This window comes from Choloepus didactylus, chromosome 13, assembly GCF_015220235.1.
Source record: "Choloepus didactylus isolate mChoDid1 chromosome 13, mChoDid1.pri, whole genome shotgun sequence".
Taxonomy (NCBI): domain Eukaryota; kingdom Metazoa; phylum Chordata; class Mammalia; order Pilosa; family Megalonychidae; genus Choloepus; species Choloepus didactylus.
Genome location: NC_051319.1, coordinates 34,779,182 through 34,792,333, shown reverse-complemented (window position 1 = coordinate 34,792,333; position 13,152 = coordinate 34,779,182). Strand labels below are relative to the sequence as shown.

General features: G+C 43.0%; 1 pseudogene; it reads right to left on the bottom strand.

The window, feature by feature from the left end:
• LOC119507660 overlaps positions 1 to 1,873 on the bottom strand; it is a 28,046-nt pseudogene extending 26,173 nt beyond the window's left edge.
• Positions 1,874 to 13,152: the final 11,279 nt, after the last annotated feature.

Here is a 13,152-nt window from a genome sequence, read left to right as displayed (position 1 = left end):
AGTGAGGGCTGAAAGCTAGCCCAAGGCCCCTTTGCCAAGTCTTGTGTTCTGTCTGGGACTTCATACACTCAGAGGAGGTATCTTTTTTCTAATTTTTTCTAATTTTCTAATCTTTTTTCTAATTTTTCTCAGGAGAGAAGAATTTTTTAAATATGCATTAAGGCATATTAAAGGATGGTGGTGGCGCTGGGGTCCCAGCCACCTTTTTCCAAGTCCCAGTCACTCTTATCCCCACACTATGAACTCAGCATATAAGGCCAAATCATGATGGAGACCATTCTAAGTTTTCTCAAAATATTTAAATTTGCTTAAATGAACAGAATATTGTCTGTTTCTCATCATATTTTGCCTAAATAGTAAAATGTATTTGTATGGTGAGATATTGTTTTATCAAAAAGAATGCCAATTAGTTATTAATAAAACTACCAATCTATGTTTTCATGACAAAATAAGCTCTTTTGCTTTTATTGGGTCATTTTAATATTATTCCTCTTGGGAGATGTCTTCACCCTAACTCTTAAATGTTGATAATATATCATCAATACAATTTTTAACACTTCATTGAGCAGGAGGACCTTTGTTTGATGTCACTTTAGGGTCCTAAAGTTCCTAGAGGATGTTGGTCCCTATAATGGCCCACCAGGGGAAGTGAAATGCAAAATGTGCCCCCCGGAAGCTGAATTCATTTCCTGGGGGCTGGAGTTATTTTGACAGAATGTTGAAATCTATAAACCCACATTCTCAAGGTAGCATAAATTTGTGGTTAAGTAGGGGACTCCGCAGTTAAACTCTCTGAGCAGTAAGTGGTAGAACCATTTACTAGCTATGTGAACAAACCAGCTAGGTGGACTTGGACAGGCTACCTGACCGTCCTGTGCCTCAGTTTCCCATTTGTGATTTGGAACTAACCTTACATGGTTGTTACAACAATTAACCGAGAAAACAAATGTAAAGTGTTTACCCTTGCACCTGACACATGGTAAAATAGTAATAAAACTGCTTAGTACAATGGATGTTGGGCTGACCTAAAACATAACCAGCCCAGCATTCAGCTTCTTTTTAAGATTACTCTTATTTCATTCCAGTAAAAATGTGTCTGGAGAAAGATGCTCATCTTTTTATTGGAGAGATAGACATTTATTCACTTCATTTAAACTTTCATATAATCCTGTTTTTTCATGGTTTTACATTTTGAATCTCATCAACTGACAGTTTATAAAAAAGACAATACAAGCAACTTTTAAACATATATTTGTTTTCACTCATAATAGAAATGAAAATTAAACTTATACTGAATTACCATTTTAACTTCTTAAAATTGGCAACATTTGATAGTTCATTATGTGGGTGAGTATGCAGGAAAACAGCGAATCAAACAATTGTCAATATCTATCAAATTAAAAATGCGTCTACTCTTTGACCCAGTAATAACTTCTAGGAATTTATACATCAGATATATTTGCACTATACAGAATCATCTATGAATAAGGTCATTGTATTCAATGGAATCTTTGCTGTAATGGTTAAGTTTATGGCTCAACTTGGCCAGGTTATGGTGTCTAGTTGTTTGGTCAAACAAGTACTGGCCTGATAGTTACTGTGAGCATTTTTCGTAGATTTAAATCATCAGTGACTTGATTGTACCTATGGCTGATTACATCTATAATCAACTGAGATTGCCTTCAACATTGAGAGAAGTCTCATCCAATCAGTTGAAGACCTTAAAGGGAGAAGTGATGATTTCAGCAGTCAGAAAAGTGGATTTTCATCTCTATTTCAGTCAGCCAGCTTCTCCTGGGGATGCATCAAAAACCTTCATTGGAGTTCCTAGCTTGTGGCCTGCCCTACAGAATTTGGACTTACCCAACCCCATGGTTGCCTGAGATAATTCTTAGAAAAATCTCATAATATTTTCATTATCATATATATCCAGTTTGTTCTGTTTCCCTAGAGAACCCTGACTAATACAGATGATTTTAACAAAGAAATTGAGGAAACAATCTGAATTCTATCAATAGTTTTTATTAAATAAATTATGGTACCTAGAGTTATAAAAAAGAATGAGGAAGCTCTTTTTATATTACTATGGAATGCTCTACAAGATATATTCAGTAAAAAATAAAGTGCTGAGCAGTATGAAAAAATTGCTATTTTTGTAAAAAGAAAAAAGGATATTTATTTATTTTCAAACAAATATAAATATCTGTGGAAGATGCACGAGAAATCACTCAGTTGTCTACTGGGAAGAAGCAGGGTTTCCTAAGGACAGGAATGGAAGAAAGAGATTTCACTATGTCTTTTAAAATTTTTTGAATCTTATAATATGTAAATGTATTACATAAAAAAATAAATAATTGGAAATATACCTCATCAGTCAAGAGATGCTGTTACTTGTCCCTAATTTTGGTGGCAGTTTGTAACATCGGCTTTGGTGGTATAATAAAAAAACGAAATTTCTTGAAGCTCAATATTTTAGGTAGAAAGGCCAACTTTTATCAGCATAACATAAAACTAAAATTTTTCTTCTACTTTAAAAATTCTTCATGATTATTTTCTCTGAGATTTGAGCAACTGTTCAACATTGAAAAGGAAAAAATGAATCATGCTTAAACATTTCAGGAGTTAATAAAAATTATTGGTGAAATTAATGTCAGTAATCTCAAATTTTTCCATTCAGCGAGAATCAGGAGCCTTGGAGCTTAGGAGGGAGAATGTGACCCTGAACGCAAGACTAACTTATTCACAGTAACAGCCTTGCACACAAGAAGAGGCAAGTGACAGGAAATCCCAGAGGAGGAATCTCTGCTTTATTCTGGCTCATACCCTTCCCAGATTTCAGCTGAAGCTACGCTCTCCAGGACTGACGTGTTGTTGGATGTGGTTGCTTAGGTCCAATAGCTCCCGAGTGGGGCAAAGCTGTTCATACCTCCCACATATGTGCAAATGTCTTATGGGGATTCTAGTTGCCACATTTGAACCTTTTCCCCTACTGGCATGGCCACTACTGACTCATGGTTGTATGTAAGTTTTCCTTGTAAATTTATATTTGAAAGCATTTCGAAATGCTGTTCAACCTATCATTTGTTCAACACTTTTATTGAAAATGCTTCTTTTCTCTTGTTTTTCTGCTTTCCTTTCATTCTTACCAAATCCAACAAAACATTTTAATATTACAGGGATCAGCTACAATAATCTGTGGATATCTGAGGAATTTTTATTTTTTTACTTTTTTCCAAACAAAATGGTAGTTTTTGATACTAAATCATCAGTGCCATTAACAACAGTATAGAAACTCTGCTTTGGAGGGAAATGGGAAATGCCTGTATTTAAATAGGTTTTTGAGCCTAAAATCTGAGTCATTTACTTTATTACAATGTAAGGACAGACAAGCCTTTGTGAATACCAGGCTTTTACTATTAGTAATATTCCATTCATTAAGCACTATGATATGTCAGGAGTTGAATGTATTTTATTTAATTTCTATACTAACCTTTACAACAGGTCTTATTATACTCATTATTAGATGAAGAAACAGGCTCAAAATGGTTGTCACACACCCGACATATGATGGGGTGAGGCTTAAAAGAGTTAATAATAGCTAAAGGTGTGTTATATACCAGATCCGGTGGGAATACTTTTTATAATTTCCACACGGCAAAACTACGAGAAGGTACTTTTATTAATCATCCTTTTGTAGATAAGGAAACTAAACTACAGAGAGATTAGTAGCATATGTAGTAGAGTAGGGAATTTAAGCTCATTTAACTCTACAGCTGCTCCTTCCACATGGTTATATACCCAGACCAAGTGGAAATGGGCATTTCCAAGGTAAGCTATTGAGAGAAACCAGGATTCTGAGAGCCAGTGGGGAGGAGGTATTGATGATAGGGAAAAGTAGAAGAAAGTAAGCCATCTGAAATTATCCATTATGAGTCAAATTGAAGAATCTTTAAAATAACTAAAAGGAGACGCAATATTCTGACTAAGCACTGATGAGGGTCATTTAAATTTTCTGGATGAAGTCATTCAACAGATCCAGTTTGAGACAGTGCAATATTAAGCAAGTGGAAAAATCAAATTGGGGGGGGGGCATCTGAATGGCAGCATCCCAGTCTTGGAGTAACTAGTGGAATTGATGGTATGCAATCACCTGATTTCCACTAGGATGGAAACAAATGTACAGGGCTTAGGCTGCAATGAATGAAACTTGTGTTCACTACAGGAAAGATTTTCTGATGTGAGGATTTGTTTTGAACTGGAAAGTTACCAAGGAGATTACAGTCTCTATCTCTAGAAGTGCTAAAATATAACTTTTCTAATCATGTTAGGATGACTTATACCTTATCCTGTCTCAGCAGGAGATGATTTCAAGAACCCATCCAACCTCTCAATTCTATTACAAAAAAAAAAACTCTCATTTCCCACTAACCTTGGACACTGATTTTACCTAGGCTTTCCCTCAATGTGTGCATAGCAACATCTGTTCCTTCCAGGCTTTTTCATTATTCTCCCTTTAGAAAAGACAGTTTGGACTTGGAAATTAAAGGAATGGTTAAGTCCATGTAATTTCATTCTACCTTTCTATTCTTTTCCCATAATGCCCAACACAAATACCTCCCTCAAGTCAGAAAGTTTTAAGTCTTCCAATCTGTAGAACTTCCAGGGCAATATCGATGTTCTGTGTCTTTGCTCACGTCACTCTCCCTTGCCTGGCTGGGATGCTGTTTCCCTTAGGTGATCACGACATACATGAATTCAACTGAGCGTTCAACCTCTGCTCAGGATTTCTCTACACTTACAGTCTGGATCACAAATTACAGTGATTGTGATTCCTTGGCATTATACATTATCTGTCTTTCCAAGTAGATTTTGTATTCTCTAAAGAAAGAAACCCCATCCAATGCCTTTCTGAATCTCCCAAACGGCTCAATGTACAGCCAGAAGGCAAAATTTGTTTGTTTTTAATCACAAAGTAGTTTTGTGGGATTATTTTCAGTCTTCAGGTTTAATGAATTTAAAATCTCAAAAAATTTAAAAATTTATAGTCCTGGTAGACTATATTAGAAATTGGTCAAAAATGCAAACTTTGTTGGGCACAGCATATTTTATTTCAGAGGCAATATAACTGAATCCTTTTTACCAGTGGGATTCAGAATGGAGATGCACTTGACATTTTCATATAACAAACCCAGGGAAGATTCATGGAAATGAGGCAGCTCCTGTGCCCAGCCCCCAACCCCAGCTTTCTGGTCCGCTATTCCAAGATACGAGTTCATTCTGCCTGCTTCAGTTTATCTGAAGTTGAAGTGTGGAAAGCATGCAATATATTGAAAAAGAAGGAAGGGAAGGTGAACTAACACATATTGAGCATCTATTTGCCAAGGACTTTATATATATAATTTCACATAATCCTCACAACAACCCTTCAAATTAGGCCCTAGTATTTTCACTGTAGAAACTGAATTTTATAAAGCTTAATGACATCCAGGTCATTGAATAGAAGAACAAGGATGTGAACACTTTCTATTCTTTTTGTTTACTACAATAAATGTTACACTGATCTAACAACAAGAGTAAAGAGAAAAATGGAATGTGCATACTCTGCTGAAGAAATTTGCATATTTTTCTGAAACCAAAGCACTACTTTGGATCCTTACAGCAGATTAGCAAGTACATCATGTAGCCAATCAATACAACTTCAGTATATATAGTATAAAAGCAGATTTGCTCAAGGAATTTATGTCATCAGGCTAAAAAGAACTCACAAACATGTTAAGGAAATAAATAAATCAATTTTCTCCATTTGAAAAACTCTTTGGAGAAGCTGAGTTGTGAATTTTTCTTAGTTGTAAAATTAGGGAAGAGGTGTGCTGTAGCTGATATTAAAAGGCAAGAAATTGATTTTGCAAAAGGAAGGCCTGTAGCACCATCTCCCAGAATGACCAGTGTGGAGTACGCTTTGGGAGAAGCCAAGCCTCTCACTAAGATTACCAAGAAGACATCAAAATCATCATCTTTCCCTCCAAACCAGTTTCCTCTCTTTACTTTGTTATTTCTTGCCATGCCTTGGTTTCTCAGAATAGAAACACCATCACAACTGATTTTCTCCTTTCTCATCCTCAGATCAAATCATCCACCGAGTCCCATGAATTCTGAATTTCTAACACCTCTCAAATCCTTCCTTTTCTCCCATTTCTACATATAAGAACATATATCAGACTCATCTCCTCACAATCATACTTTAGCAAGTTCCTGGTGGGAACTCTGTAGGCCTTCATCTGTTCAAGCCAAATCAGCCAGCATTGCTATATCAATCTTGGAACACTGTTTGGCAAAATCATCCTCATGCCATAATTCTCTTTCGTGTGGAGAGTGAAGGACCAGCTCCAGTCTCTGGTTCCACTTCTGTCTTCCATCTTGTTTTCCACTTCTCCCTCTTGCTAGCATTTTTAATTGGTCTACTTGGTACTATTTAAAAGCCTTAATAGTGGCAAATATTCCCTCCTTCATCTATTCATTAAAAATCTATCGGGCTCCTACTGTATAACAGGCCCTGAGTTTTGTCTTGGAGACAATAGTGAACAGAGCATGGCTTCTTTCCACAAATAAGGGAAATTAACATTTACACAGATTTTGACCTTTTGCTAAATTGTAGTAGTTATTATAACACAGGTATATGCCAGGTAGAGAGAGGATACTGAACCGAGAATTATCAGTTATCCCTTGGGGGATGTGAGGGTTAGGGAATGTTTTTCATAAAAGGTGATGTTTAATTTGAAAATGAAATTAAGAAAACAACTCCATTTATGATAGCATCAAAAAGAACAAAACACTCATTAATAAATTTAACCAAAGAAGTGCAAGATTGTACAATGAAAACTGCAAAGCATTATTGAAAGAAATTACAAAAGATCTAAATAAATGCAAAGACATCCTGTATTCATTAATCAGAGGACTTGAGCTATCAATACTTCCCAAATTGATCACTCAGCACAATCAATCCTAATATTCCAATTCTTTTCTATTTTCTTGAAATGGAAAAGCTGATCCTAAAATTCATGTGAAAATGCAAAGGACATGGATTAGCCTGAGCAGTCTTGAAAAAGAACAAAATTAGAATACACTTCCCTATTTCAAAACTAGCTACAAAGCTACAGTAAATAAGACAGTGTGGTATTGGCATGTAGTATTGATAGACATGTAGATCAATGGAGTAGAATCGAAAGTCCAGAAATAGACCCATTCATCTATGGTAAATTGGTATTTATCAAGAGTGCCAAGACCATTCAATGGAGAAAGAATAGCTTTTTCAACAAGTAGTGCTGGGACATCTGGATATCCACATGCAAAAGAATGAATTTGGATCCCTACTTCACACCATACAACAAATTAACTCAAATGGATAAAAGACCTAAATGTAGAAGCTAAAACTATAAAACTCTTAGTAGGAGACAGGTGGAAGTTTGTGTGATCTTGATTTTGGTAGCAGTTTTTTAGATATGACACCAAAAGCACAAGCTACCAAAAAAAAAAAAAAAATAGGTAAATGGGAATTCCTCAAAATTAAAATTTTGTGCATCAAAAGATACTAACAAGAAAGTGAAAAGATGGAAAAAATATTTGCAAATCATATATCTGACGAGGTTCTTAAAAAGGGACAAAATATTTGAATAGACATTTCTCCAAAAAGATATACAAATGGTAAATCAGCACATGAAAAGATGCTCAACATCATCAGTCAAAGAAATACTAATCAAAACCACTGTAAGGTACTACTTCACCAGGATGGTAATAATGAAAACAATAATAATAATACAATAGCAAGTGTTGGCAAGAATATGGAGGCTCGGAATCCTTGTACTTTGCTTGTGGGAATGGTGTAGCCACTTTGGAAAACTGTCTAGCTGTTCTTCAAAAAGTTAAACATAGAATTACCATATGATCCAGCAATTCTACTTCTAGGAATATACCCAAGAGTACTGAAAACATCCATCCACACAAAACTTGTATACAAATGTTCATAATGGCATTTTTCATAATAGCCAAACAGGGGAAATATCCAGAATGTCCATCAACTGAGGAATGGATAAACAAAATATGCTATATCCATACAATGGCATATAATTCAGCCATAAGAAAGAATGAAATTCTGATACATACTACAATACTACAATATGAGCCTTGAAAACATTATGCTAAGTGAAAGAAGCCAGACACAACAGGCCACATGTTACATGAGCCTATTTACAGGCCATGGTCAGACCTAGCAAATCCATAAAGACAGATGTAGATTAGTGGTTGCTAAGGCACAGGGGATGGGGGGAGTGTGTTGGAATGGGGAGTGAATGCTAATGTGCGGTCGCGGTTACTGCTTCTAGGGGGAGTGGCGGCCGGTAGCTGAGCCCTCAGCTCTCGGGGCTGCTTAAAGGGTACCGGCGGCGGGGGCTCTTTCCCGGAGGCGAGGGCGAGGCGGAGGACTTGGCGGGGTCCTCGGCGGGAGGTGTGCAAGGTGTGGAGGGCGGCGACAAGGACAAGACACTCTTCATCCAGTAGGAGTATGCGCCAAAAAGATTTATTCAGGGGTGATTACAGGTTATATAGGCTGGAAAGAAGGGTAGGGCTGGAAAAGAGGTGAAGTAGCCTTAAATGGCAATATTGAAGGGAGAGGGGCTAGGATTGGTTCTGAGAGGACGCAGGAGCCGTTGCAGCGGGCGGGAGTTGTTCTGGCCACGGTGCATGCGCGCTGGCGGTGGCAGGAGTTGCCTTGGCACAGGGGAGTGTGCGGGCAAGATAAGGAAGTGAGGAAAGGGCGGTTGGGAGAAAGGCGGTTTCCTCCGGCCAGCCTCCCCTGCCAGTGGCATTTTGGGTGAGGAAAAGGGAGCTGCCTTGACCTCGCTCTCCAGGCTCGGGGGGGCTGCAGAGGGCACTAACGCCCGTACCTACTACCCTCCCCAGGGGGTGATATCAGGTCCCCTGGCCCAGGCCTGGTAAGTCGAGGTACAAGCTCAGTCACCCGCAATTCCCCTTTCTTTTCTAATTAGAGGAAGAGGCTTTACCGGAGAGGCCTGCTAAGGGTGAGGGAAGGGGGAGGTCAGGGAAGGGAAAAAGGGGTTGACGGTGGCTCAGCGAGGCTGGAGCTCAGTGTTGGTGTGGTGCCCGGGCGCTTGACAATGGCTTCGCTGCAGCGGGCTGGGCGAAGGTGAGGGGTTTAAAGTTCAGGGGTTCAGAGAAGCTGGAACTCGAGGTGAGAGCGATGTTCAGGTGATTGAGAAGGGCCTCGCGGTTGGCGAGTCGACCGGTGGCGTTGAGGTCGCGGAGGGTTGGCTGTCATTTTGGAGTGGGGGGCGTCAGAGGTGGCGAGTCGCTGATACTGGATTTGCACGAACGAGGAAAAAATGGCATCCGTTTGTTTCCTTACAAGCTGGACAATTTTGCGGATGAGGCAGGGTCCTAAGATGAGAGCTAGAATAATTATTAATAAGGGGCCAAGAAAAGGAAGGATGTATGGGAGAATGGGAGTGAAAAAACTGGACCAATAACTGGTGGCTTCACGATCTCTTTTACGCTTTTCCAGTCCCTCTTGGACCCTTTTCAGGCTGTCCTCGACGAGACCTGTGAAATTGGCATATACACAGCACTCTTCTCCTAGAGCGGTGCAGAGGCCTTCTTCTTTGAGGAGGAGAAGGTCAAGACCTCGGCGGTTTTGGAGCACTACCTCAGAGAGGGAATTGACAGAATTTTTTAGATGGTAAATAGCGTTTTGTAAGTGATGAATGTCTTCGTCAACAGCCGCCCTGAGGTGAGTCAGGGCGGAGCCTTGACTGGCTAGTGCAGCGATTCCGGTGCCAGTGCCGGCAAGACCTAGGAGGGAGGCAATTGTGAGGGCGGTGATGGGCTCTCGCTTTTGCAGAAGGGCAGGAGCTGCAGTTTTTTCCAGACGGAGGAAGAAGTCTTCTTCGCTGTGGTATAAGACCTTAGGGATAAGGACAATTAGGAGGCAAGTTTCTTTATATTCACTGATGATATTCGTGCTGAGACAGGGGGTAAGTCCTGTAGAGGAGCAGAGCCATTGGGAGGAGTTATGAGGAATGAGAAATTTTGCCGAGCTGCTGGGAGATGAGTAGCTGGCACAGGCAGTGAGGTTGGGAGAGTTAATGGAGCGAGGGCGGACGCACTTTCCCGTATAGGAGACTGAATGAAAGGTCAGGGGGACGGCAGAGGTATTCCAAATGCATTCCAAGGGGTTGTTTTTTGTGCTTTCTGAAAAGGAGAGGTTGGAGGCAACGGGCTCGTACAGTGAGGAAGAGGTGGAGAGGCAGAGCCAGCAGGATGAGGTAAAATTGGGGTTGGAGGAGTTCACTGAGGTAAAGGCGGCTTGGATGAGGCTGAGGAGGGGAGAGGAATAACGAGAAGGGGGCAGAGGAAGCTGGGGTGGTGGGTTTGGCGATGCGTTGTTTGTAGCTGAGGTGCGGCTGGTTGGAGCTGAGGTGCGGCTGGAGAGCTGTGGAAAAAGGGGGTTAATGACTTTATTGGGACCTATGCCAGAGGGTGTTCTTAATGCAGTATTTTGGTCTGGTTGGCTTACAGCCTCCTTTTTTATTAGAATAAGTGATCCTTGGTCGGTTTCTTTCTCATAGATTCTGAAGCCCCAAGTTTGACTGAGTAACCAGGAGGGATTAGTGGGGAGCTGCACTGTAAGATTAAGATGTGTGCAGGATTCCTCACTTTCTTGGCCGAGCCAGTTAACTGTAGGGAGTTTGCACCTTGTAGGGGTCCATTTTAAGGTAAGGTAATGATTAGGAACAGGAGGCTTCCAATTAGTGGTTAGTGTTTCACACCCCCAGTATGCACAGTAGTACTCGTTGGGGGAATTACAGTACGATTTTCCAGGATTTGAGGATGGGCACATGTAATATTGGGCCTGGGGATCACTTACCTTTTGAGCGCAGGTTTCTTCGACTCTGGAGACAAAGGTGGCGAAAGGCTTACTCGGCTCCTGGAAGAGCTTGGTGAATTTATTAGGTCGACGGGCAGAGCAATTGGTAAACGCGCGTAAGGCGATTCCCCAAAGGATAGGCCACAAGGTGGCAGGTGCATTAATATAAGCAGACGCATTTAGAAACGCTCCAGTGCCCAAATAGGCTTCGGGGGGATGATAGACTCCAAGGGCTGCGTTTTGCTCACTTTGCTTAGCTGCTTCTGCCTGGAAGTGAGCACGCCAGTCAACAAACTGACCGGGGTTAAGAATGGAACGGGCAAGCGAGGCCCAGTCTTGGGGGATGCAAAAGTCCATGCCGAGATCCTGCAGTATTTGGGAAGCGTATGGGCTACCTAACCCGTCCTCCTTGACGGCCCTGCGAAGCTGCTTGATAGTATCTGAGTCAATGGGATACCAGTCATACGGTTTCTGTGGGGTGGGGGCAAGGTTAAGAGGAAAGCAGCGAAAAGCACGAGAGAAAGGAGGACGCGCTTGCAGAGGACTTGGCGCGGGAGTGGGGGTAGGGGGAGCGTTGCCCCAAGGGTTGCCTTGAGGTGTAGAAGGCAGCCAGGAGTTGTTAGCCGGTGGGGTGGGAGGAGCGGCGGCAGCTGCCGGTAGCGGCTCCGAGGGGGAGCTCGCCGAAGGGGGAGGCGGGAGTGGGAGGCCCCAAGCGTCGCAAGATGGCGGCGCGGTGGGCGTGGCTAAGACACAAGATGGTGGATCAGCCCCGCCCTGTGAAAGGGCAGGGTAAAGCGTACGCGGTTTCCGGCCCAGCTTAGGGCTGATGTCATCGCCGGAGCATTTCCTCCCCTCGATGGAAAAAGAAGGAGGAAGTTCGCCATCTTGGCGTGGCGCAGTGTTATTTTGCTTTTTGGGAGTCACCTCGAGCGCGTTGTTAATCTGCTCGACTAAGGACTCCGTGTCCGAGTCATGATTTGAATTAATATCGCTATCTGAATCTGTTGGCTGGGTTGATAGGGCCTCCTTGGATTTAACGGGGCCTCGATCAGGGGGGAGGGAGCCTTGAAGGCAGGAGCGGATGGTTATCAAGGTGGGGAGCAAGCCGGGAGGGAAGCGCTTGCTCTCATGTTCCATGGCGTTAGTGACTCGATCAATAAGACGATCATAAGTAACAGGGTCCCAAAGATGGCAAGTGGTGAGCCATGGGTTAAAGGGCAGCAGGAGGTCCCAGTATACTTGCAGCTGCCGAACAGACACTTTGTAGCGATGAGTGTCTAGGAGACCCGCTAGAGCACGAACTTGAGGTGCCTGGCACGTAGACAGACGATTACCCATAGCTGAGGGGGGAGGAGGGGGGGTTGTTTACCGAGCAGAGAGAATGAGATAAACTGTGGCCGCAAGGCCGAAGGAGACGGCGAGAGTGGAAAGCAGTGCCCTTTGGCAACGGGAGCAGTCGGGGGGGGCGGTTGCAAAGAGGCACACGGCGCCAAATGAGGAAACAAAGATACAAAGAACCACAGCAAAGTAATGGAGGGGAAGAGGGAGAGCGTTAGGGGGAACGGGGGTCATAGAAGTGCGCATACAAGAGGACGAAGAGAGCGTGGGGGAAGGGAGGAGCGGCTTCGGAGCAACGAACCTCCCACGGCTCCGGAAGCGGCGAAGGAGAGGCGGCCCTTACCTTGCAGGCGAGGAAACGGGAAGCTGGAGAGGCGTCCGGGCGAGCGGGCGACCTGCCGAACTGTTGTGTGGAGACGCTCCTCACACGGGGCACCAGTTGCGGTCGCGGTTACTGCTTCTAGGGGGAGTGGCGGCCGGTAGCTGAGCCCTCAGCTCTCGGGGCTGCTTAAAGGGTACCGGCGGCGGGGGCTCTTTCCCGGAGGCGAGGGCGAGGCGGAGGACTTGGCCGGGTCCTCGGCGGGAGGCGTGCAAGGTGTGGAGGGCGGCGACAAGGACAAGACACTCTTCATCCAGTAGGAGTATGCGCCAAAAAGATTTATTCAGGGGTGATTACAGGTTATATAGGCTGGAAAGAAGGGTAGGGCTGGAAAAGAGGTGAAGTAGCCTTAAATGGCAATATTGAAGGGAGAGGGGCTAGGATTGGTTCTGAGAGGACGCAGGAGCCGTTGCAGCGGGCGGGAGTTGTTCTGGCCATGGTGCATGCGCGCTGGCGGTGGCAGGAGTTGCCTTGGCACAGGGGAGTGTGCGGGCAAGAT